Source organism: Syngnathus floridae, chromosome 1 (genome assembly GCF_059516105.1).
Source record: "Syngnathus floridae isolate MCC-2025c chromosome 1, RoL_Sflo_1.0, whole genome shotgun sequence".
Classification (NCBI taxonomy): Eukaryota; Metazoa; Chordata; class Actinopteri; order Syngnathiformes; family Syngnathidae; genus Syngnathus; species Syngnathus floridae.
The window spans coordinates 26,247,371-26,275,029 of record NC_142413.1 but is presented as its reverse complement, the minus strand read 5'-3'; the positions used below and the strand labels follow the sequence as shown (position 1 = coordinate 26,275,029).

General features: G+C 42.2%; 1 long non-coding RNA gene across 1 annotated transcript in view; it reads right to left on the bottom strand.

Moving 5' to 3' along the window:
• LOC148404740 (uncharacterized) overlaps positions 1 to 26,206 on the bottom strand; it is a 64,665-nt gene extending 38,459 nt beyond the window's left edge. The window contains exon 1 of the long non-coding RNA XR_015861464.1: positions 26,112 to 26,206. This is a non-coding gene — a long non-coding RNA (uncharacterized LOC148404740). The remainder of the gene's footprint in view (positions 1 to 26,111) is intronic.
• Positions 26,207 to 27,659: the final 1,453 nt, after the last annotated feature.

Here is a 27,659-nt window from a genome sequence, read left to right as displayed (position 1 = left end):
TAACTTTTCCTCAAATGACAAAGCCACTGCATCTCTGGGTGTGAAGTTTTATAAAAAGTCCTTGTTGGGCTTGCAGTTTTGCTAGCAATGCATCAGCCTCTGATGCGCCCTGTTTATCAGACAGATGTATTTTTTCTCATGCTTGGTCGTGTAGTGGCGACTCAAATTATATTCTTTAAACACAGCGACCTGTGTAATCAGTCACATGGCTTTACCTTTCATTTCTGTAAAGAAATACTTGGCAGTCCATGTCTTGTTGAAAACACGGCGCTCCTTGTCAACTTTTCTTTTCTGAGGGTCAGCACACGTTTCTCGGGCAGCATTACTTCGCACTGTTCACCTTCACGCACAGCTCACATACACGTACGCTACACGGAAGTGCGACGCCTTTCAAAATAAAAGCGAAACAGTTGTATTGTACGCGCGACACAATTTTTTTTAAAATTTCTTTTTTAAATTACGATTGGCCTCATGCGGGCCGGACAGGGACGCACAAAGGGCCGGATGTGGCCTGCGGGCCTTAATTTGCCCAGGTTTGCCCTATTCGATGCATGATGAAGGCGGCTGAACTTGTACGTCCTGAGAAATGACAAGCTTTTGCTAATCGTAGCCTGACGAGGAATACTATAGCAGAGAGGATTTCGGACCTATCAGCAGATTTAGACAGCCAATTGAAACAGAGTCGAGTCATTTATTGCATCTTCCGTTGGAATTGACGAGAGCACTGACATCACAGACGTGGCACAACTGGCCTTATTTATTCGTGGAGTTGATGAGACATTGACTGTTACTGAAGATTTTCTTGAGTTGGTGCCAATGATGGACACCACAACAACTGAAGACATTTTAGACATTTGTCTAAGGAAATCTGAGGTGTTTCATGAAATGTTTTGTAAAATGAATGTTCATTAAATTTCAACATTTTCCTCATGTTCTTGTGCTTCTTTATACACAAAAAAAGGAAAGATTTAAAAGAACAAATATTTTGGTTATTTATAGTACATAGTATATATGGTACAATTTTAACAGTCTGGCCCACTTGACATCTGCCGAGGCCGCATGTGGCCCACAATGTGAAATGAGTTTGACACCCCTGGTCTAGAGATTATTCAGCCCGTCCTATCAGTGGATTCCACTAACGAGGCTTGGAAATTCCTGTTTTGATCACCATCTCTTTTCGAATTCATAGCTCTAGTAACAACCCGTGATGCATGTGCATTAGATACCGAAGGTTCACCTCTGTACGCATCAAGCATGCTCGGCTTCATGGCCGATGAAGGATATGCAGTGAAGCCAGCGCTAGGCCATCCCTTATCATGTTTTTGTTGCTTTCATGGCGTATTAGTGATATCTGTATAAGTCTTATGTTTTTCTCAATGGCACAAAACAGTCGGGAGGCGCCCAGCCCATCCGGTCTGTTATAACATCCTGTACCACAAACACTCTCTCATCCTTTGTACCAGGGCTGTGGACTCGGTCGGATTTTTGCACCGAGTCCGAGTCCGGCCTCTTGACCACCGAGTACGAGTCCGTGTCCGTGTCCGAGTCCGGCTGTCCATTTTTTCTGTTAATTCATGTGACTGCTTAGTCTTTATTCAAGGCTAATTTAGATCAAAATCAAAATAATGATATAAGCTGGGTGACATAATCATCCTTGACATTGGTACATAATGTAAACATTAGCCTAAGTGCAACTCAACGTGGCCGCATTGATCGTAAGCAGGGCTGTGGACAGTATTCCTACGCGCATTCTCAGCAGCATGATGAAAATAAAATGGAACGTATTTTTTTTTATTGTCGGACTCGGTGGACTCGGTCAAAATCAGCACCGAGTCCGAGTTCGGCAAAAATGACCGAGTCCGACCGAGTCCGAGTCCCCGAGTCCGAGTCCGGCAAAAATGACCGAGTCCGAGTCCCCGAGTCCGAGTCCGAGTCCACAGCCCTGCTTTGTACCTTCTTCTGCCACAGTTTTGTAATCTCCTTTACCCTTTACGGAGAGGAATAGTATCATCATTTCCACAGTCTACGTGTATTGCCATCAACCGTTACTAAATCCTCAACAAATGGTTCATCCAAGTCCACACAATGTGGTCCCTCACTTCCGTTGTCATCTAAAGCAATGGAGGGTCTTCCACACCCTTTTTCTTTTGATAACCCTCTCACAGCTCAGCTCAGTGGCCTAGTAGTAGAGTAGTAGTAGAGTGGCCGCCCTGAGACTGGAAGGTTGTGGGTTCAAACCCCGGCCGGGTCATACCAAACACTATAAAAATTGCCTCCCTGCTTGGCACTCAGCATTAAGGGTTGGAATTGGGGGGTTAGATCACCAAATGATTCCCGAGCACGGCACCGCTGCTGCTCACTGCTCCCCTCTCCCCCAGGGGATGGATCAAAATCACATGGGGAGGGGTTAAATGCAGAGGACAAATTTCACCACACCCAGATGTGTGTGTGACGGTGATCATTGGGACTTTAACTTTAACATTGTCACTAAGATAGCGTACCGTTTCAGATAAGACGGCCAGCTCCTCTTTGTATTTCCCTTGACCCCACACCGTAGTCATTGGGCCTTCTATGTCACATGTCGGGGTCCCTTGCCTAATGTCAATCACAGGTGCTTGCATCACATCAACAACCGAATGACCCTGGGCCTTCTGCACCTCAGGGCCACACTGTGCAATAATTTGACGGTTACTTTTACCAAATCCCTGCCTGTCAAGTTATGTCAATGTTTCACCCAGTTCTTGCTTAAACTTGACAAAAGCCTGGTCTGAAAAATGCAAAGGGACAACTCCAATCTTCATTTAGTGTTCCTTTTGTTAGAGATTTGCTCACTCCAACTTATTTCGCAAGAACCACACGAGAGACAAGCAAGTTCTTTTAGACACCTGCAGGTGGAGAGTTCACACGTTGAAGGAGTGAAGTCTCAAGCTCTCCCAACTGCAAGGACATATTTATTAAGAGAAAGAGTGGGGGCAAGAGTAGACTGAATAGGAACATATCAGGGGGTGTTTTACGACCTTGTATAGGATGGGATTCATTACCGGTTGCATTCCAACATAATCATACGATAAGGATACTCTGTAAAACCCTAACATTTCCCTCCTGTTTTATCATATGATTATGCCACCCCAAATAACAAAGACAAGTAAAAAAAACACATATCTATATGCATATAATAAAGAAAGAAGAATAGTAAAAAAAATATATATATATAAAACACCAAACAATGATAGCAACACTTTCCAGTGAAGATGAGGCATTACCTTAATACCCCAGATCAAACTTATTGTGTAAGCGAAAAACCTACCGGCCAGATGTTATTAGCAGGAAAATTCTTACACGGTCCCTTTGCCTAAGGTGACCAGAATGTTAACAACAAAAAAAATAAAAGAAAAAGAAAAACACAGGAACAGTACATCATTGTATCCATCACTTGCGAAGCATTTTCGATGGTCAAATCATCAAGTTTCTGTAAAACATGCTCAACAGAACAGCATCTACGCAATCCATGTTTCATTATCATCATCACATCCGTCATCTCTAAGAAGTTGTATATGGACTTGGGGTACAGTAGAAGACACAAACCTCGTCACAGCAGACTTCAAACATGGGATAACGCAGATTGTAAACAAGCACAACACCACCAGCACAACAAGCACAGGAGACAGCAATTTCAAAAGCAGTTGCCACCAGCTGCCAGAGAACAGCCATGAAAAGAAATCAAACTGATATGGGACCTTGTCATTAGACATGGCCTGCTGTAAGTTCTTCAGTGAATTCATGGCGTCGTTGATGTGGGTGTCATTTTCTCCTGGTATGTATGTGCAACAGGAAGTCCCGATGATGTGGCACACACCACCTTGCGCTGCCGTCAACAAGTCCAGAACCATCCTGTTTTGCAAGACCATCAGTCTAATAGCCTGAATCTCTCTATTTTGTCCATCGTTGATTTGCAGTGAGAGATTCACAAAGGGTTGAAAACGATAGTTCAGTGTCTCGATGAAGAGCGACAGTTTCCCAACCCCAATCTGAGGAAAGAGCGCGAGGACAACTTTGTCACCGACGGACCATATTTTTTGGCCGTCTGGAAAGTTTGCACCCCAGACAGGGTCATGAGGGTCAAAGGTTGCAACTGCCCTGCGTCGACGTTGTCAGGTAACATGGGGGGAAAAAAAGGTGCAAATGGTAAAAAATGGATTGTTCACAGGAATAAATTGCCAGAGCTGAAATTCCAAATTTGTCCAAAAGATGGCGCCAGACCAAAACATGAGACCAAAAAAGGGGCCAAAATAAGCTAAGCAACTTAAAATAGAAATAAAACAGGAACACGGTGTCAGAGTGTGAGTCACGCATGGACGCACAAATGTGATTTTTACTTTTTGATTTCTTTGCTTGGCTAAAAATGTATTCTGTAACCGCTTAAAGCAATATTGTTAGTCGATTCGATCAAGAGACCCGTCACTATGAGAATAGTGGCGTGACATAAATTGTTTGGAGAAGCACAAATGTGATTTTTACTTTTTGATTTCTTTGCTTGGCTAAAAATGTATTCTGTAACCGCTTAAAGCAATATTGTTAGTCAATTCGATCAAGAGACCCGTCACTATGAGAATGGTGACGTGACATAAATTGGTTAAAGAAATAGATAAAAGGTTTGGATTTTTATTTCAGAGGTAATTGAAGCGTAACTTTAAAAAGTTATTTTCATAAAACAGGAAGTGAAGAAAAGGGGAAGTGAAAGGCTTTACCAGGGGCTAGCTGTACATTGGTGGAAAGTAATGCGTGGTCAAAGCGGAAACATCTGCTGAAGGACAGCAGGTGTACGAGAGGGGGGAAATTGTCCAAACCCTATACAGCGTGGGAAAACTGACCAGATTCTATAGGGCGTGGGAAACTAGGCGGTCTTATCCTATAGAGAGAATATAGGTACCAGACAAGTCTATAAAAAGTCCTGCAGGGGCAGCTACGGGGCTTTTTCCCCCAAAGAGCGCTCATACGTGAAGAAGCCCGAAGGAGTTTCAAGATTTTTTCCAGAGTCCCGGGATGTTTGTGCGAGACGCAGGATCGCTGGTCTGAAATTAACTTGGATTTACTCAAAAAAATTGGACTGGACAACTTTACAGGAGAAATTAGGTGAGGGAAAACGACTTTTATGTATTTTAGCGAGAGTGGGAAATAATCATCGGGCCGTCGGCTCCCTCGAGGCCAACCTGTTTCTCTAATTTGGATTTTAGAAGTAAGATCGAATTGATCACTCTACTTTGCTTCCACCAAAAATAGCACGCAGCTGGTATCTACCTTTTCCCTCTGTCATGAACTGTGTTTTGCAATCGAATTGTTCTGGGATTGAATGATTTTATTAACACGGGTATCAGTGAGTGGAATTGTTCGGTTTCTGGAGTAATTGAGATTTGTAATTCGATTTCATGTTTCTTCAATAAATGTGTTTTGTATATTATCTACTTCGATGTGCGCTGATCTGTACTGAATGTGCAATCGAATGGTTGGGGTTGATTTGACGATTTGATTAATGTGCAGGGGGTTATTATGGTATAACTTAGGACCGTAATAAATAAGAGTAACCTCAGACAATTTTAGAGAATTAAATAACTTCCGTAGTTATTTAAGACACGGGTTGATTTCAATCCGTTTGGAAGTTTGCTTCGTCTGAATAAATTAACGAAAGTGCTTACAACGGATTATCGGTTTAGTGTAGAACTAAAAATAATTTAATTATTTGAAGGGCGCGGGCCTGTTTCCTCTTTTTGACGGGCCGCGTAAAAAGTAACTCCGGACATATTAGAGAATTAAATAACTTTCGTAGATATTTAAGGGAAGAGTGAATTCGTTAAAAGTGAATTCGTTTGAAAATTTACTTCCTCTAAATAAAATAACGACGATGGTTAAAATAGATTATCAGAGTTGGTGAAGGATAAAAGTATTTCGATTGTCCGTCGGGCGCGGCCCAGTTCCTAAATTTGTCGGGCCCCGTCAAAAGTTAAACAGGACACGATCGAAAAATAGACTTGCCTTCCAAATTAATTACGGGGCAAATCTAAATACAGTAAAACGTTTTTATTAGTTTTAAGAAAGTTGTTACTCTTTTTAAAGCAATCAAGTGGGGTGAAGCACTCCGACAGTTAAGTGCAAAATCTACATATAAGGAGTTAGAATTAATAATATAAAGTGCATTAATTTTCTTCTTAAATGCTATTATTGTCACACTTTTATTAATTCGATTCTCTTTTGAATAAACAAGTTGGTCGGCTCGCTGCATGAGCGACCAAGTGGAACGGACCCATATCAACATTTACTTCGGCAAAACTAGTGCTTGGGTGCGCTATACAAACAAACCCCTGAGGTCTTAACAAAGACATCTAAAAATATCCGTAACATAATAAGAACTTCAAACATTAGCGGGGAGCCATCAATACGATGCGGTCACTTCGAACTCTTGCCTCAAATTGAGTTACTCGGCTCGAGCTTCGGGTGACTTGAGAGGGATTGGTGTCATACGGAAATTAGATTGATTCCGGTGGAGTTAATTTAACTCGAGTGGTTAGATTACGGACGAATCTCCGAACCCGGCTAAGACAAACCCGTTACCGGGTAGCCAGGGGCACCTTATTGAAAGAGGTGCGTTTGACAACGTCCAGAAGAGTTGTATGCTTCTGTCAGCTGATGATGTCGTATCCTGTAGGTGTGGTCCGTCACCCACACTGGTGCACACACTCCTGTCCAGTTGGCGGGCAGCATCGGATAAACCTTGTGACCACAAAGCCACCAGCCATTCTGTATGAAGTATGTTCCGTTCGATGGTGTAGCCATGTTGGTTGGAGAGCCCTCACCACCTGAAATGGCTCTCTTATCTTGACACTCATCGGTGATGTCCAAAGCTCCCATCCAGTTTCCTCCTGGAGACCAGTCGTCGTTAATGCAGACGTGGGTCTTGTTACCTTGTTACCAGATTAATTTGCCAGTTGTTTGTTTTAGTTAAGTTTTTTTTTGGAATGGTGGATTGTTCTACCAGGAAACCTGAGTTGAAAATGATATATGAATGTTGTGTGGTGAGCTTGGATGAATTGGGACCAATGTGATAGTATGACTCCTTTTTGGAGACTGTGTGAGATGCATATGATGAGCATTGATGAATGATTGCCTGAATGAAAGGTTGAATGGTTGAAGTCGTTGGTGACTACTATAGAAAATTAGTAGAGCGACTTTGATGAAAGAGTGATTTTGAGCAGGTTGAATGTTAGAAAGAAACACGTAGCTTTTGGATTGATAATTAACTAGAGAAAAAAAACTGGAGAACCAGTAACACATGTAGAAGATGTGTGAACTGAGAAATTGAGAAGCGTTTTGGAAAGAAAGTCAAATTGAATGATGATGGAATCGTATGTAGTAAAGAACGCATTCTCCCAAAAAGTTTGTCAGGGTGTGAGGCATGGGCGTTGCCAAGCCTCAAAAGGAGGGAGTGAGTAGGACAGATAGTGGAAGATAGTAATAATGCAACACTTTATGACAATGAATTTTCGAATACATTTGGTGTTATACTGTGGTAAATTTTTTGTTCTGGTGTAGATAGGTTCGCAACACGAGAGATTTAGAGGTTCAAAAGAAAGACAGTTAAAAGAAAACATTTTTGATTTGGACAATTGCAGGCTAACAGGAACATGAGAACGATAAGAACTACGAGGTGGGATCCAATTTCATTGGGGAGATTGAGAATTCACAGCACCATTCTCTAAGTCACATTTTTGAGCAAGCATGACAATAATATGTGAGAGGTCAAGACATACAGTTCAGGGCTTGATGTGGAAAGCAGACCTCGATGAGTTGATTTTCAATAATGATACTGAAGACAACATACTGTCCGATTAAATTGGAACTATAGATAAAATGTAGCTCAAAAATAAGATGAGTTGCAGGATTTACGATATAAAAACGAGACCGCTGTTATTAGGAGAATTTGAAGTTTGGTAAACAAACGTTACCAGCAAATTGATGGAAGCAGCTACATTTGGAGATAGTCTTACAAGTTTGATGTCCCAGCCTGTCATTCTCAGTGTCAGGGTCCCTGAAACCCAATCCGAGACTTCGCCTGCAGCCGTGAACAACTACAAAATGGTGCCTGGCTCTGAAGCACCTTTGACCTTTGGCGAAGGACAAGAAAAGACTGCTGTTGTGCTTGGAGGGGGACAAGTACACTCCGGAGGACAGACAACATCCTCGGGGACGGAAAAGACAGTGAAAAGCGGAGGAACTCACAATGATGAAAATTGACTCATTTGAACAATGGACTCATTCAAGAGTGATGGATGGGGTCGCTCTGAAGCAACAACAAAAGAACAGAAGAACTTGAGAGGGTGAAGTGCGGCAAAAAGATATGGACTTGGAGTGTCCGACAACCAAATTGCGCTCCTTGCTACGGCGTTACCAAATTTGGTGAAGCTTGGTTCAAAGTGGAAGGGAGGTTCATTGTGCACTGAGTTTGACAGAACTGAGGAGATTTGATAAATAAATAAATAAAAATTTGAAAAATACGTAGGGCTACAGAGAAAAGCATTATAATCAGAGATTGAACGGGTTTGGATAAAACAAGTAGGCTAAAACGGTAGGAAACAAGAGCAAGATCTGATATTTTGGCTCATCAAGCTTAAGACGTAGAGGTCGAGTTATATAAATTTTAGAACAAGACATTTGGCAGTCAGGAGGAAGCTAGGTTGCTCAATGTACCTACTCAATACAATAGTAAGGTTTTTTATACCACAGTGGAGGTTGGATGGTCAGAAAGTTAGGTACGTTCAATTTTTGACATTCACACAATCATGCATAGGAGTCACACGGCGACAGTTAACAAGACAATGACTGCAATAGGGGCCACCTACGACTGCACCGACAGGAAAATGTAGAAGCGAGAGAGCAGAGTATGGGATTATATGCTAAAACGTCTGCTATACAGTTACCGATAGGAGATTCTATCAAAAGAAGCTACATGAGAGATGGATTAGAATCCCTTTGTTTGTGTGTTCTGTGTTTGTGTGTAATCTCTGTAAAATTGTGACAGTCTGTTGTCGTTCGTCTGAACTTTGTATGCCGTTTTGTGTATGCGTGCGTGCAGATGTGTGTGTATGGGATTATATGCTAAAACGTCTGCTATACAGTTACCAATAGGAGATTCTATCAAAAGAAGCTACATGAGAGATGGATTAGAATCCATTTGTCTGTGTGTTCTGTGTGTGTGTGTGTGTGTTTGTGTGTGTGTGTGTGTTCACACCCTGTGTGGGTGTGAGCTTGTGAGGAGAAAGAAGGCATGGGTAAGACAATCTCTTTCAAACCAGGAGGCAATAAATGGGAACGCCCCTGTCATAAATAGTTTTTGGTGAAAGGGAATCATTAGGAGGTGTTCAAACTCTTCCCGCAAACACTCCTATTTACCAGTTAAATGGGCACGACAATTTACTACGAGAGTTGCAAACAACAGATGAAGAGCAGTCCTTGGCAGATTATATGATCAGGACGCTCAAACTGTGTCAAAGACAAATTTACTGCCGCTTGATCCTCACAGGTCGACGACCCCATCAACCCAGGAGACTGGGTCTACATCGAGGTCATCTAAAGAAGGAACTGGGCCAGCCACGACGGGAGGGACCATTCCAAGTCTTGCTGACTACACATGTTGCATCCAAGTTTGCAGGACCCACAAATGCATTAACGACGACTGCTCTCCAGGAGGAAACTGGATGGGAGCTTTGAACATCACCGATGAGTGTCAAGATAAGAGAGCCATTTCAGGTGGTGAGGGCTCTCCAACCAACATGGCTACATCATCGAATGGAACGTACTTCATTCAGAATGGCTGGTGGCTTTGTGGTCACAAGGTTTATCCGATGCTGCCCGCCAACTGGACAGGAGTGTGTGCACCAGTGTGGGTGACAGACCACACCTACAGGATACGACATCATTTGTTGACAGGAGCACATAACTCTACTGGACGTCGACGCAGGATTGGGGTTGGGAAACTATCACTCTTCATCGAGACACTGAACTATCATTTTCAATCCTTTGTGAACCTCTCACTGCAAGTCAACGATGGACAAAATAGAGAGATTCAGGCTATTAGACTGATGGTCTTGCAAAACAGGATGGTTCTGGACTTGTTGACGGCAGCACAAGGTGGTGTTGTGCTTGTTTACGACCTGCGTTATCCCATATTTGAAGTCTGCTGTGTCGAAGTTTGTGTCCTCTACTGTAGCCCAGGTTCATATACAACTCCTTAGAGATGACGGATGTGATGACGATAATGAAACGTGGATTGCGTAGATGCTGTTCTGTTGAGCATGTTTTACGGAAACTTGTTGATTTGACCATCAAATATGCGTCGCAAGTAATGGATACACTGATGTACTGTTTTTTTGTTTTTCTTTTTATTTTTTTATTGATAGCATTCTGGTCGCCTAGGCAAAGGGACCGTGTAAGAATTTTCCTGCTAATAACATCTGGCCAGCAGGTTTTTCGCTTACACAATAAGTTTGATCTGGGGTATTACGGTAATGCCTCATCTTCACTGGAAAGTGTTGCTATCATTGTTTGTTGTTTTTTTATTTTTCCTATTCTTCTTTCTTCATTATACATATATATGTGTTGTTTTTCTTACTTGTCTTTGTTGTTTGGGGTAGCATAATCATATGATAAAACAGGAGGGAGATGTTAGGGTTTTCCAGGTTATCTTTATCATAGGATTATGTTGGAATGTAGACTATAATGATTAACCAATCTTGTCTTGCTCTCACAACGCAGTAAAATAATGTGGTTGCATTCTCTGCTTGATTGACCAGCTGCAGAGGAAGCAATCAATGTTGTTCTGTTTCCCACAACATCGTAAAACACCCCCTGCTCTGATCTTACCAGAGGCCGAGGGTTCACCAAACCTGTCAACTCTCAACCCCCACTCTGTTTCTCTTAATAAATATCCGCTTGCAGGAAGGAGAGTCCAGAGATCTATTCGAACATCGCTGCACGCACAGCGACGAATGGCTCTCCACCTGCAGGTGTCAAAGAGGACTTACTTGTCTCCCGTGTGGTTCTTGCAAAATATTGTTTGAGTGAGCAAATCTCTAACATCTGCTAATCTGTTTCCATTTGAGACTTCATCTCTGCCTGTGGTGTGAGCAGCACATTTACACACAGCTAGTTTAGCAGGTAAAAGAATGGCCTGCAACAAGTCTTTTAACAAGGAGGCGTGGGTAACCGGCTTACCGGTTGATGTTGTCATCCCTCTGCGCTCCCATTGTTTCGCAAAATAGAACAGAGTAGAAAATGCATACTGACTGTCTGTGTATACAGTGACTTCCTTATCTTCCGCTAATTGACAAGCTCTTGTTAGTGCAATTAGCTCAGCAGCCTGTGCTGACCTGTTGTATGGAAGCTTCTCTGCTTCAACAATCTGGTTTGGCAATTTCACAATTGCATAACCACTTTGATTGTTTCCTTTAGGATCCTTTGAACATGATCCATCCACAAACCACTTCTCCCCTTTGTCAAGTGGCGTGTCACTTAAATCTACTCTGGGCAGCTGTAGATGTTCTGTAGCATCCAAACAGTTATGTGGTGTTCCATCAAAGTCAAAGTCAAAGTCAGCTTTATTGTCAATTTCGCCACATGCCAAAGACACACAAAGAAACCGAAATTTCGTTCCCCCCTATCCCACGGTGACAAGACATGGCTCACAACAGACAAACAAGTAAACAAGTATAACAAAAGCGTGCTGAATAAATAATGAATAAATAACACAACAATAAATAAATAAATAAATAAGAGGAGCAGGAAAAAAAAAAGGAGCAAGTGCGCGTACAGCAGACATTCCCGAAAATAGCGCAACAGTGCCGCACGCTACGCAGAAGGGGGTAGCGAGTTCAGGGCCCTAACAGCCTGGAGAAAGAAGCTGTTGGCGAGTCTGGTGGTGCGGGAGCGCAGGCTCCTGTACCTCTTCCCAGAGGGCAGAAGGTCAAACAAAGAGTGAGCCGGGTGACTCACATCTCTGGCAATCGAGGTTGCCTTGCGGGCGAGATGGGAGGTGTAAATGTCCTTCAGGGAGGGGAGCGAAGCACCAATAATCTTACCAGCCGTATTCACTATGCGCTGCAGGGCCTTCAAGTTCTGTTCAGTGCAGTTACCACCTCAGACAGCGATGCAACTGGTGAGGACGCTCTCAATGGTGCCACGGTAGAATGTAGACAGGACTGCCTGAGGAGCACATGCACGCCTGAGCTTCCGCAGGAAGTACAGGTGGCGCTGAGCTTTCTTTGCCAGTGACGAGGTGTTAGAGGACTATCCCCTGGCAACGGGATCAACGTTGCTGGGTTAAGGACTGTGCACCTCTTTATCACGATGTGTGGTTGTGACAGAAGTATAGCAGTGTAGGACAGATGTCTGGCTGGTGACAAAAAGTTCATTTTGCTTTGCAGCAGCAACACATCTACACCATGTGGAACTAGCAGCTCCATTTTGTGAAAGAGGACCACATCTGCAGATTGTCTCACTGCAAGCGCTGCCGCGCATACTGCTTGGACACAGTCTGGCAAAGACAGAGCCACTGGATCCAGTTTTTTTGAATAAAATGCAATTGGTCTTAGTTTGCTGCCATGACTCTGCACCAGCACTGAGGTCATAAAGCCATTCCTGCAGTCTGCTGTTTGCACAAAGGTTTCATTGTAGTCTGGCAAGATAAGAGTTGTGGTTTCTACCAGAGCCTGTTTCAGCACTACAAAAGCATCATCCGCTACTGGTGTCCACATGATTTTTTCTGTCATTGTTATGGGAACTCCATGCACAATATCCAGCAGCGGTTGTGTTTTTTCCGCATAATGTGGGATCCTTGCGCTGCAGTAATTGCAGAGCCCCAAAAATGACATCATTTGTTTTTTTTTGTTTCAGGTTTCGGTGCATCTGAAATAATCTGCTTTCTGGTTCTTTGTATCTGTCTTCCAGAAGCCGACAAAGTGTGACCTAAATAGTTCACTTCCTGTCTGACCCATTGTAACTTATTTTTGTTCACTTTATTCCCTGTTTTGCAGAGATAGTGTAACAATGCTAAGGAGTCTGCCTTGCAAGCAGCTTCAGTTTCAGAGGCTACCAGGAGATCATCTACATAAACTAGAAGTTGGCTTTTGTTTGACATTTGAAAATCAGCCAAACAGGCCATGATAGCTTGAGTGAAAATAGTTGGACTATCAGCAAATCCTTGTGGCAATCTGGTGTATGTATAGCTTTGTCCTTTAAAGGTAAAAGCGAACCAAAACTGTGAGTCTGGGTGAATTGGCACTGAGAAAAATGCATTTCTGAGATCAATTACTGTGAAAAACTTCTGATTAGGTTTCAAAGTGTTCAGAAGTGTGTGTGGGTCAGGCACATTGGGTGCTCTTGTTTGCACTGCATCATTCACTGCTCGTAAATCTTGTATCATTCGCCAATTAATTTTGTCGGCCTTTTGGACTGGAAAAATGGGAGTGTTGCAAGGAGAATCCGAGAACTCCCTAATGATTCCTCCTGTCAAAAGATCATTTATAACATTTAAGTCCCTTTCATTGCCTCCTTTTTTAAAGGATATTGCTTAACTCTTTGACGCCACTCTGATCTTGGTTCGATCTGTACTGGGGAAATGGATTTTAAAAGTCCTACATCAGATGGGCCCTTGGTCCACAGTTTTTCAGGAAGCCTGGCCAATTCCTCCTCCTCCTTTTCATTCAAACAAATGTCAACTAGTCAGGGAAGCGCCTGCTCTGCCTACAGCTACTTCACACACTGTTTGCTTCCACACGTCACAACTGGTACTGTAGCTCCACCCATCACCTTTGTCCTCATAATCAGTCACAGATCCAGCAAGTTTAATTCGGGAACCCACATCTGCCCACGTTATACTGTGAGGTTTAAACAATGAGATGTGGGGTACAGCCGACAATTTGTATCTGTCTTTCTGAGGAGCGGGCAGGAGCACAGCAGGAGCTGCAAATGACCTGCGATCAGTGTACAGAGCAGTGATTGTTAAAGTTACTTCTGTGTCACTCAGGAAACTTCCAATATAGTCATCTTGTGGATCAGTGAGAATATTCATGGTGACATGTAATTCATTACAAGTCATTTCTGATTCAGGTTGGGACAATTGTTTTCGAGCTTCACTCAGCAATCTGTTTGGGAGTTTAGGATTTCGTTCAGGAGGGATGGCATAGGAGCAGTAAATCTGTTCACCTGCTTGTGCAGCATATGAGTCCACATCTCTCACTCTACATGCTCGCATGCCATCCTTTACTGGAATTATTGCAATTCCCAACCGAGTCATCAGATCTCGTCCCAGCAGGTTTATGGGACATTTTGGAGATAGGACAATCGAAACTGAAACCATGCTTCCAGTTTCCTTATCGCTCACTTCAACTGGATTAGAGATACTCTCCTTGTGTACCTGCCCATCAGCAGATTTCACCCAAATAGTATTTTGGGAGGCCTTTAGATTTGGGACTTTAGTTTTTATCACGGTTTTACAAGCCCCGGTATCACACAAAAACTCGACATCACTTCCTCCAATGTTTAGAGTGACATATGGTTTTTCTTTTAATGCACTCAGAATGTCCCATGCTGTATGGACATCTACTATTTCTTCCTCTATAGGAGCACCAGAGGTCAAAGGGGGGGAATCTAGTCATGCTGAGAATTTGGCCTTTCCTCTACCCCTTCCTGCATCCTTTGATTGATATTGTTTTGCCCGATGACACTCCCTTGCAAGGTGTCCTCATTTCCCACAGTTCCAACAGTTGTCAGAACCTCGTGGGGGTTTTGAATTATATGGCGGCCTGCGACCTTGTTGGCCTCTACCTCTTCCTCTGCCTTGCTGGGACCCTTGGAAGAAGACTGTTGTATCTTCATCTAGTTCATCATCATTATCTAGATGAAATACATCAGAACTTTTGCCTTTTTTGATCACTTTTTCAGCATGTCTAGCCCATTGCATAGTTGTTGTCACACTTGCAACATCCACTTCCACCAAATGTTTCCTCACCCAGTTGCCTATTTCAGGGCGGAAATTAGTGAGGAGCGCATTTTTAAGCTGTTGCTGATAAGCACTCTCAGCTGTATCATTGAATGGGATGCCACTATGCACCCTGAATTCTTTTTCAAATCTCAAACGAAAATCATCAGTATCTTCGCCAGGCTTCTGTTTTATTCCTGCCAAATGACCATAATTCGCTCATCTTTGAAATATAGTTCGCACTCTTTGCACAAGACCATTCCATTGTGCTGCATACTCCCCTCCCAATTGATTTCCCTCAACGGGATAGGGAAAAGGCCCTTGATTATTTCTGTCTGTATAATTTCCTCTAACCTTTGCCCAGTCTTTTCCCAAGGAGGACATTGCAGCTTCTCCTGCCTCATGTCCATTCAGTCTATAGGAATGTATAATTCCAGCCATGTCCTCTGCCCATTTATCTGGGTCTTCAGCAACAGGGGTAACCCCTTCAACTGCTTTACTTGCCTCTTCCAAAGTCCATGGCCAGAAAACATGTATGTGGGGGTGTGTCTTCCCCTACAATAGGATTTGGCACCTGTATCATTGGGCACACATCAACCTTGTCTAAATTTTGAGAAAATCTAGCAGCAGTGGTCAAACTTCTTGTTTGTACAGGACTTCTAATAATGTGACCCTGACTTCTTTTGCTGTTATAAGGGGGGGGGGGGGGGGGGGGCTGCAGGTTTGTTAAGCTTGGATACAAGTTTTTTGTACGAGCGGAAGGCCCCTCTTGCTCCTCTGCTCGAGCTGTGGCCTCATTGTCTTCCGGCCTGACAAACATAGTCTCAGCCTCATCACCTTTCATCTTTCTATCTTTTGTCTTTTGGATTTGTTCTCTTCTCTCTTGTGAAGCTTTTAACCACATTTTAGCACAATCCAATTCTCTCTCTTTTCTTTTCTTTTTCAGTCCATTTTTCTTTTTATTCACACTCTCTTCTAAAACATCAACTACTATCTTCCACACTTCAACTCTCAACTTCCCTTCTACTCCATACTTTTTCTTCCACTTCGGCATATATTGCATACAATTAAGAAATCTACTCGCCATGTACTTCTCATCTCCGTCAAGAGGTAGAGATTTATTTCCCATATTAATTCTTGTAGTTTTAGGTTATACAATTTCTTTTTCTCAAAAATATTATTATTATTATTATTACTTATTTATTACTTATTTATTTAATTATGTCTTTGAGGATCCTCAATGCAGGTTTAAATTGACCTTTCAACAAATTACTAGCCTGTATTATTGCCGTGGATCAATGCTAGAACTGCTATTTAGTCAATTTATCCTACCAGTCACACTCCCAACCACACAAACTCAAGCGCTTTTTATTTTTCTCATGGCTCGGACAAACCAAAGCCGTATCTCATAGCTCGGACAAACCAAAGCCGTATCTCATAGCTCGGACAAACCAAAGCCGTATCTCATAGCTCGGACAAACCAAAGCCGTATCTCATAGCTCGGACAAACCAAAGCCGTATCTCATGGCTCGGCTAAACCAAAGCCGTATCTCATAGCTCGGACAAACCGAAACCGTATCTCATAGCTCGGACAAACCAAAGCCGTATCTCTCGTGCACCTGTGCTTTTTTTTTTTTTTTTTACGCGTTTCACAACAACACAATCACACAACTTGAGGCCTTTAACTTACTTGTCCCCTGGTTCGTTGCACTGCCGGGTCCCGTCAATCCACCTCTGTCAGACGAAGGCAGACCTAAGATGCTGGCCCAGCGAAGAATTTCCTTCCCAGGTCTTTCTTTACCAGGTCCGGCTAGTGGACGCTGGCCCGTCGACGGTGTACAGCGTGTCGTCCTCCGTCAGCCAGATGATGGGTATGAGAGGTCCTGGGTTTCGGCACCAAAATGTTAGAGATTTGCTCACTCCAACTTATTTCGCAAGAACCACACGAGAGACAAGCAAGTTCTTTTAGACACCTGCAGGTGGAGACTTCACACGTTGAAGGAGTGGAGTCTCAAGCTCTCCCAACTGCAAGGACATATTTATTAAGAGAAAGAGTGGGGGCAAGAGTAGACTGAATAGGAAGCCCTTGTGCTCTAGTCAAAACATATCAGGGGGTGTTTTACGACCTTGTATAGAATGGGATTCATTACCGGTTGCATTCCAACATAATCATACGATAAGGATACTCTGTAAAACCCTAACATTTCCCTCCTGTTTTATCATATGATTATGCCACCCCAAATAACAAAGACAAGTAAAAAAAACACATATCTATATGCATATAATAAAGAAAGAAGAATAGTAAAAAATATATATATATAAAACACCAAACAATGATAGCAACACTTTCCAGTGAAGATGAGGCATTACCTTAATACCCCAGATCAAACTTATTGTGTAAGCGAAAAACCTGCCGGCCAGATGTTATTAGCAGGAAAATTCTTACACGGTCCCTTTGCCTAAGGCGACCAGAATGTTAACAACAAAAAAAAATAAAAGAAAAAGAAAAACACAGGAACAGTACATCATTGTATCCATCACTTGCGAAGCATTTTCGATGGTCAAATCATCAAGTTTCTGTAAAACATGCTCAACAGAACAGCATCTACGCAATCCATGTTTCATTATCATCATCACATCCGTCATCTCTAAGAAGTTGTATATGGACTTGGGGTACAGTAGAAGACACAAACCTCGTCACAGCAGACTTCAAACATGGGATAACGCAGGTTGTAAACAAGCACAACACCACCAGCACAACAAGCACAGGAGACAGCAATTTCAAAAACAGTTGCCACCAGCTGCCAGAGAACAGCCATGAAAAGAAATCAAACTGATGTAGGACATTGTCATTAGACATGGCCTGCTGTAAGTTCTTCAGTGAATTCATGGCGTCGTTGATGTGGGTGTCATTTTCTCCTGGTATGTATGTGCAACAGGAAGTCCCGATGATGTGGCACACACCACCTTGCGCTGCCGTCAACAAGTCCAGAACCATCCTGTTTTGCAAGACCATCAGTCTAATAGCCTGAATCTCTCTATTTTGTCCATCGTTGATTTGCAGTGAGAGATTCACAAAGGGTTGAAAATGATAGTTCAGTGTCTCGATGAAGAGCGACAGTTTCCCAACCCCAATCTGAGGAAAGAGCGCGAGGACAACTTTGTCACCGACGGACCATATTTTATGGCCGTCTGGAAAGTTTGCACCCCAGACAGGGTCATGAGGGTCAAAGGTTGCAACTGCCCTGCGTCGACGTTGTCAGGTAACATGGGGGGAAAAAAAGGTGCAAATGGTAAAAAATGGATTGTTCACAGGAATAAATTGCCAGAGCTGAAATTCCAAATTTGTCCAAAAGATGGCGCCAGACCAAAACATGAGACCAAAAAAGGGGCCAAAATAAGCTATTATGGCAACAGATCCAATATCTGTGTCATTCCATAGACACTTGTAGTAAAGGACGCGTGCGAACCGTGAATTTAACAAAAAGGTCTTTATCTATAAAAAATACAAATACAAAAATTACGATAAATCAGTTTTACAATTCCCTTTTCTTTCTTTCCAAAAAAATACACAGTATATACTATGTACACGATCTACACGGTCAAAAACTGTTTTTCTCCGTGTCTACGTAATCCAACTGTCTAAACGATCCCTAAAAGGTTTGTTCTAATGCAATACAACCTGACAGGAAGTAAACCTTTCAAAATAAAACAAAATTTCACAATAAAAATGCCTAAACAAATGTCAATCGTCTTAACTCAATTTTACAAAATAAAAAACAAACCACAATACAATTAACTTAAACATTTCCTACTTATGGCTCTAACATTCCGGCCCCTAATTGTATAGGCAGGATGGATAACAATTACACCTCAAAAAGAGCCATATAGTTATTAACCTAACAAAATCTATCAAGGTTTTGCCTGTGAGTCAACTAACAGTCTTTTCCTGACTCATTCTGCCTCCTGTAACAAACAGAGTTTACTTATAGGTCTATCCAACAAACTAGACTTGGTTTGAACTTGAACTCGTCGCACAATTCCTCTGGAGTCCGGGAAGGTCTTTTGGATTCTTCCAGTCAACCAAGTATTCCTTGGGGCTGAATTGTCAACAATGAGAACAAGATCTCCAGCGACAAAATTTCTTCTTTGAGTCCGCCATCTCTGTCTCTCTTGTAGCAATGGAAGATATTCCTTTGTCCATCTTGACCAAAACAGATCGGCCATGTATTGTGTCTGTCTCCATCTTCGACGCGAGTATGTATCATCACTGTTAAATAAGCCTGGAGGAAGGATCGGCTGCTTCTTTAACAACAGAAGATGGTTTGGGGTCAAAACCTCCAAGTCATTTGGATCATCTGATGCAACAGTCAAAGGACGATCATTTATGACTGCTTCCACTTCACATAATAGTGTGTGAAGGCCATCATCATCTAATGTTTGTTGCCTCAACACAGAGTTCAACACCTTCCTGACGGTGCGAATCTGTCCTTCCCATATTCCACCTTGATGGGAGGCGGTTGGTGTGTTAAAGGTCCATGCAATACCTTTTGACATCAGATCCTCTCTTATTTTAGAATGATCAAGCTCAGCCATGGCTTCTCTAAGTTCTTTTTCGGCACCAATGAAATTAGTGCCATTATCTGACTACAGGGTAGAAACTTGACCTCTTCTACATATAAACCTTCTGATGGCATTTATGCATGATGAGGTATCCAATGAGTGAGCAACCTCTATGTGTACTGCTCTAAGTGCAAAGCATGTAAACAGAACGCCATAGCGCTTCACTATGCTGCGTCCTCTCTTTACACCAAAAGGTCCAAAATAGTCTACTCCCACATGCGTGAACGGAGGTTTATCTGGGAGTACACGTTCCTCCAATAAGTCTGCCATCTTTTGGACTGCAGGCTTTGCATGTATTTTCCTGCATGTGATGCATTTGGATATTGTTGTGCGGGCAGCTCTGTTCAGTCCTGGTATCCAGTATTGCTGTCTGACCTTTGCAACCAGCTGGTTCCTTCCGCAGTGACCATTATGTCGATGAACCTGTTGCAGAATCAGCTTAGCAATGTGATGTTCTTTGTGCAACACAGTTGGGCATCTTGCTTCTTCTGGCATGGCTGATTTGTTCAATCGACCTCCAACTTTGATGATGCCATTGTGCAGAAAAGGATCCAATTTGGAAAGCGGATGTGACCTCTTTATATGTGAATCATTACTTAAGAGTGCAGACAACTCTTCTGAAAACATCTCTCTTTGACTGTGACGTATTAGCACAACATTTGCATCTTCCAAGTCCTGAACAGACAAAGGTTTTCCTTTCACTGACTTTCTCAGTCTCATCATTTCTTCATGCACTTTCTGGTATTGCTTCAATGATTCTGTCTCTTTCAGGGAAATAACCTCTTTACATTCTCTTCTCTTCTCAACAAGGTAGTGAAGCAGATCCTTCATGCGTAGCATCCATGCAACAGCCTTTTTCAGCTTGTGCCAGTCAGAGTAGTATTCCACCAGTCTCTTCATGGGTGTAATTTCAGTCATGGTCAAGAGACTGACCAGCGCTGTCTTCTTGATCTCACTGTCCTCATTCATGGTGCTTGGTATGTCAGGTCTGGTAGGCCACTCAAACTCCTCTTGATAAAGAAAATGTGGACCACAAATCGAGTTGTGGTTCTGGATAAGAGTGGTAAATTTTGTACCACGTGAAGCCGTATCTGCTGGATTAAGTGAACCATTCACGTATCTCCATTGAGATGGTGAAGTAGCTTCCCTTATGAATGCAACCCAGTTGGCCACAAAAGTCTTGAAACGTGAAGCATCATTCTGTATGTACCTAAGTACAGTCAGGCTGTCTGTCCAAAAAACAGACGCTCCAAGGGGGGTCTCCAGCTCCTGTTTTAACAGTCTGTCGACTTTCACTGCTATGACTGGAGCAGTCAGTTCCATCCTAGGGACTGTTATTTTCTTCAGTGGGGCAACTCTGGATTTAGCCATGAGCAATCCGCAGCTCCTCCGTCCATCTTCATTGATCAGCAATAGGTATGTAGCAGTACCATAACCAATATCACTTGCATCCGAGAAATGGTGCAGCTCTGCTTTAGATGTGGGACAGAAATCATCTGGTTTCATACATCTCTTTATGTGGAAGCTGGAAAGTTCCTCGAGTTCTGAAACCCACGGCATCCATCTTTGCAAATATCCTTCTCCAACATCCTCGTCCCAGCTCAATTTTCTTTGACAGAGTTCCCTCAAAATCATCTTGGCAGGAAGAATACATGGGGAAATTAAACCCAGAGGATCATAAACTGAGTTAACAACTGAAAGAATTCCTCTCCTTGTGGCAGGTTTTCTTGGTACATTCACCTTAAATGTGAAAGTGTCCGACTCTGTACACCAGTGTATTCCCAGAGCTCTTTCGGTAGGCAGAGTGTCTTTGTTCAAGTCTAAATCCTTCATCTTTGCAGCTCTTTCATTTTCAGAAATACATGACAGAACCTTTCTGCTGTTACTGACCCATTTTGTCAAGTTGAATCCACCCTGCAAGCATGGAACTTTCAGAGATTGTGAAAGTGCTATTGCTTGGTCCTCTGAAGCCACCGCTGCCAAACAGTCGTCCATGTAAAACTTCCTCTTGATTGCTTTAGAGGCTTCAGCTGTTGTCTCATCTTCTTTGTATTCGGCTGTCTTTCTTAAGGCAAAACTAGCACAACTTGGAGACGAAGTGGCTCCAAAAATATGTACTGTCATTCTATACTCCTCCAGTTTTCCGTTCAAATCTCCATCAGGCCACCATAGAAAACGCAGAAAATCAGAGTCATTTGAGGGTACCCTGACTTGGTAAAACATTGCCTCTATGTCAGCCATCAATGCAACCTTCTCCTCTCTAAACCTTGTCAAAACTCCAATCAAGGTATTTGTGAGGTCTGGGCCTTGGAGTAACTGGTTATTCAGTGAAACTCCCTGATATGTTGCATTGCAGTCAAAAACAACTCTGATTTTCTTCTTCCTTGGGTGATACACCCCGTGATGTGGGATGTACCACACTTCTCCATCGTTGCACTAACTGTTTGCAGGCACCTTTTCAGCGTAACCCTTTGCTATGATGTCATGCATGAAGACTTTATAGTCAGCATGAAAATCAGGGTTTTTTACAAGTTTCTTCTTGAGATTGACGGCTCTCTGCTCAACTAGACTGCGATTATTGGGCATCTTCTGAGGCTTGTTCTTAAATGGGAGACTTATACAGTAATGTCCGTCGAAGAACTGACAAGACTGTTCCACATCCTTCATGAACTGTTGATCATCTTGTGACATCTCTGTTTTGTCTTCACAGCTACGCTCTGTGAAATCCAAATTATATTGCTGTATCAGCAATTCCTCAAGGTTTGCCACTGATATCCTGTTCGCAGTTAACCTCGGTAACTCATTCTCACACTGTTGAACGTCCTCTTCCCCCTTTACAGGACCATTGACAATCCATCCAATCGACGTTTTCACTGCGTATGGACCATCTCCTTGGCTATTGATGACTTTCCATGGTTCTATTGCTTTGTGAGCATTAGAACCAACTAACAGGCCAATTTCTGCCTTGATACTTGGAAGGTTCACCTCATCCAAATATGTCCACTTCCGGAGGTCTTTCTGATCAGGAATGTTCGCCTTTTTGACAGGAATTTCATGTTGAGTGAACACTGAAGGTAGATCAATGTATTTTTCCTCTTCAAATCCACTGACTTCCAGTTCTGACAGGATGTGACTACGGACAAGCTTCTCCTGTCCCATAGTTCGGAGCAAAATGTCCGTCTTTCTGCCTCTTAAGTTCAGTGTTCTCATGATCTTCTCTGTGCAAAACGTCGCCGAACTGCCAGGATCTATGAAGGCGTATGTCTCAATTATCTGTGTGCCTTTCTTGGACTTGAGCTTTACTGGAACAATGGCCAAAACTTCTTTGTTGCTCCCGGCCCCAGTATATCCACACATCTCCTGGCTTACAGCACTAGTGGTCTGAGGTTCAGAAGTGGCGTTTCTTTCATTTTTCGGTGATGTCTTTTCTTCACGTTGTACATGTAGGATGCTTGGATGTTTCCGTGAACATAACTGACATGTCAGTCTTCTTGAACAATCTTTACTCAAATGACCTTGAACCAGGCATCCAAAACACAAACCTTTGAATTTCAAATATTCAATCTTGTCCTTGTGTGCTAGCTTCTGGAACTTTTCACAGTTCCCAAGTCCGTGATTTTTGTCACAGTACAAACAGTTATTCTGAGCTAGTTTGCCGTTATCAGTCTTTGTGACTTGGTTTGACTGTGAAAATTCCTGCTTTTCTGTGTCAACACTTGTAGCAAAACTGCTACTTCTTGGTGTACTTTCCTTTGCTCTCTTCACAAAACTGCTCTTTTCTTTTTGTTTTGTAGATAGACTGACTTCCTGTAGATCACCAAACAATGGATCTGAGACGATCTTTGTTTGTCTGTCAATGTAATCTACCAGATCTGTGAACCTTGCTCTTCTTCCTTTATTCTCCTGCATTTCAAATGCCACATTACGCCATCGCTCCCTCATCTTGTATGGCAATTTGGACAGAATGACTCTCATGTTTGTTGGGTTGTCCATTTCTTCCATGTAGTCAACATCTTGCATCGTGTTTCGGCAACCAATCAGGAAGAGAGAATAAGCGTTTAAGCTCTTAACCTCATCTGTCTTTATTTGTGGCCATTTTAAAGCCTTCTCGATGTAAGCCATGGCTATTTTTAAATTATCGCCATATTGCTTATGAAGCAGTTGTCTGGCTTCTCTGTAACCTTTCTCTGGGGTCATGTGTTCACAGCTTCTCACCAGATCTTGTGGCTCTCCACGTGTATATTGCTCCAGAAAGAAGAGTTTATCTTTCTCATTTTGTGTCTTATTGTCAATAGCATTGTCAAATGCTCTGAGAAAAGATTTATACTTGAGTGGATCACCTGAGAACACATGAATATCTCTCTTGGGCAGCAGTGATAGGCTTTGCTGCTTGACCAACATTTCAGTGATTAGGTTTTGATGATGCATCACCTCATAAATCCTGTCACCTGTAGATGTGGGCTCCTGAGGACGTATAGGTGGGGCTCCATCTGAGTGATCCGGATGACACAAATATGCATGAGATGAATGTTTTGTGATACTAGCAGACACATCATACATCGGATGATCTTCCTTCTCTTCAGCATCTGCTGTCATCTGAGCCTGGACTTCAAGTACAGGTTGGGATCTTGGAAGACTTGCCAAAGGTTGTTCCAGCCTGTATTTCACATATTCATTCATTGCATCTTGGGGATCCTCGTGGTTCTGGAAAACTTTGAGCTTAGCAGTAGAGGCTGCTATTGCAGTTTCAATCTCTAGCTCATCCAACTCAGCCTTCAACTTTGCTTCCTGCAGTTGAATTGCCTTCTTCTTTTTTAGCTATTCAGCTCGTGCTAGAAGAGCTGCTCTTTTAGCCTCCTCTTTCATGCGAGCCACTGAACTCGTGTTTGACACAACTGAAGAACTTTCAGTCCTGGAACTCGATCTGCTCTTACTTCTTTGACGACGAAGATCCGCTATTACAGAAATACTGTCATATGGAGCAACCTCCTCTTCATTGTGAACACTTCTTTTACGTTCTTGAATCCAACCTTCAGTCTCATGCAAAAACTGCTTAATAGTAGCTGCCTTTGACTCGTACCAGTCACGCTGATCTGTGTCAGCTTCATCTGCAGGTAACATCTGTACAATATTGTTGTTTAGCAATATGAACTCTTCATGCAGCTTGTAAAAACTTTGAAGTGTTTCTGACTCCATTTTATCAACATGCTCTTCATTATTCTTCATGTTGTCCATTTCCTTCATTTTAGCCGTAATATGAGCCATTTTTGCCCTTTGTCCGATAAGCCTTTGGAGTTTCTCCTCGAGTGCCTTTTGTGTGTACTTTGGCTCCCTCTTGTGGTCACTCGCCTGCATTGCGTCCGATGCGGCAACAAACGATCGTTTCTCCTCCATGTTTTAATTTCAGCAATATCCAACAAGCTTTTTCAACAAACGATCAAAAAGGGCTTTTATAGTCCATGAACGTAACAGTATTCTTCTACTTTAATGTCTTCTTAACTTCTAACTCTCGTCTTCCAAAAGCTTCCTCTCATTCGTCTCCTTCTTTCTTCAATGTCCTTTTATCCTCCTGGAGACAGTTTTTGACTAATATTATGGCAACAGATCCAATATCTGTGTCATTCCATAGACACTTGTAGTAAAGGACGCGTGCGAACCGTGAATTCAACAAAAAGGTCTTTATCTATAAAAAATACAAATACAAAAATTACGATAAATCAGTTTTACAATTCCCTTTTCTTTCTTTCCAAAAAATACACAGTATATACTATGTACACGATCTACACGGTCAAAAACTGTTTTTCTCCGTGTCTACGTAATCCAACTGTCTAAACGATCCCTAAAAGGTTTGTTCTAATGCAATACAACCTGACAGGAAGTAAACCTTTCAAAATAAAACAAAATTTCACAATAAAAATGCCTAAACAAATGTCAATCGTCTTAACTCAATTTTACAAAATAAAAAACAAACCACAATACAATTAACTTAAACATTTCCTACTTATGGCTCTAACATAAGCTAAGCAACTTAAAATGTCAGAGTGTGAGTCACGCATGGACGCACAAATGTGATTTTTACTTTTTGATTTCTTTGCTTGGCTAAAAATGTATTCTGTAACCGCTTAAAGCAATATTGTTAGTCGATTCGATCAAGAGACCCGTCACCTTTAATTGGGTTTACATTCCTTTTAGGTCCCAATTAAGGTTGTAATGTTGATTGCATATCAGGTTGAAAACCTTTAAACAAGTACAGAAAATAAAGACTGTAAAAATAAACATTTTGTCTCATCGTGATTGTAATTCAAAATAAACATTTTTCTGGTCTTATATTTCAAAATAAACATTTGTCTCAATTGACATACTTAAACTTTGAAACAAGTACTCAAACTTCACATTTCAACTTAGGTTGACCATTCAAATCGATAAAGTTACTCAACAATCAATACAAATGTCCATTTCATACCAGTTGCGTCTTGACCGTGAGCTGAGTGATGTTTTGTTGTCTATTCCAGTGCTACCAAACAATTCTCCTTTGTTCACTGCTCTCCGTGGCGTGCAGGCTACAGGACAGGAAGTATATAGATAGTTCCAGTTGGACTGTTTTGTCTTTCGCTGCCCCCTGCAGGTTGGGAGGTTTGGAGCTGATTGCAAGTTGCCTGTTTGAGTGCCTGTTTGAGTGAATGTGGCATTTGCCTCTGAGTTGACATGACACTGCCCTTCCCCCTGTTGAGCAGAAGCTTTAAGCTCACTTTCAATTTCATCCTCCTCACAAAAAACGGATGAGTAAACACATCCTGAAAAAATCTAAGCAAATCCTGTATGTTTCCGACCTGCTTTTGTTTTTTCTAACTCAATCGCATAGATTTGCAATGACCATCTCATTGATAGCCAACTGTTCTTTGGTTCTTAACTCCTTTAAAATGGCCCTTCTGGCCTCCTTATTTGGGGCTTCCCCCTCCAGGGGACCGACCACTCCCAACTCCAACAATTTCTGGGTCCAAATCTGGCACTTTTCTTCATATGTGTTCTGGTATTCATGGGGATAATTTAATTTTAACAATCTCACAAAAACATAAATTTTCTCCCCTGGCGTTCTCCTTCCACCTTCTGTCACTCCTAGATTTCTCGCCGCCATTTTTTGACTATACTTGCAATCTCTCCAACAATTTTTCCCAAGTCTTTCACTCAAAATTCACACCAAAGTAATGATCATTTCACAAAAGAAATAAAAAACATCCAATGAATTGAAATGTATTGGCCGAATACAGTGGTCAATTATGACCTCACAACCACCAGAGCAGGAAGTTGATTGGCTAGAGGTTAATTATAAACCTCACAAGGTCAATTATGATCTTACAATCACCACAGCGATTTCAAAAGATTGTATTTGATTTAACTCCATTAAATAGCACAGAGCACATTCAATTTAGCCAGACCTCACACGGAGGTCATCTGTCATCAGTGGTCACAAGCGCTTTTTTTTTAACGTACGTAACCAGACCTCACACAATGGCCTTCCGTAACCTCACACAGTGGTCACAAGCACTTTCAAAAGAATACAAACTTCGATCTTTCTGGCATTTACCACAACTCACACTGTTTTACGTTACTACAATATTTTTAGTAGTTCTTAGCAGAATTTTGACCACAAACACAATCCTCGTTCTCAGAAATTAAAAAAATCTGTCCCCTTAGGGGTAGGCAGAGAATGTTCTTATCAAAAAGAAGGTATTCTGCTCACCTTATTTTTGGGCCCAGTTGAATTGTTGAAATTTCCGCAGAGATGGCGTGATATTGAAAAACAGGATAAGCGAGCACAGACCCAGGGTCCGGCACCATCTGTTAGGTTTGTTCTCAGTTCTCTATCTTTAATGCTCGCTATGCTAACAGTAATTACCAAGAGGCAGATTTCACAGTTTAACTATTTAATGTATGCCAGAATGATCAATACACAGCTCCTTATCTGCGAGATGCGGAAGAAGGTCTAACGCCCACCACCGAGGTTCCTGCT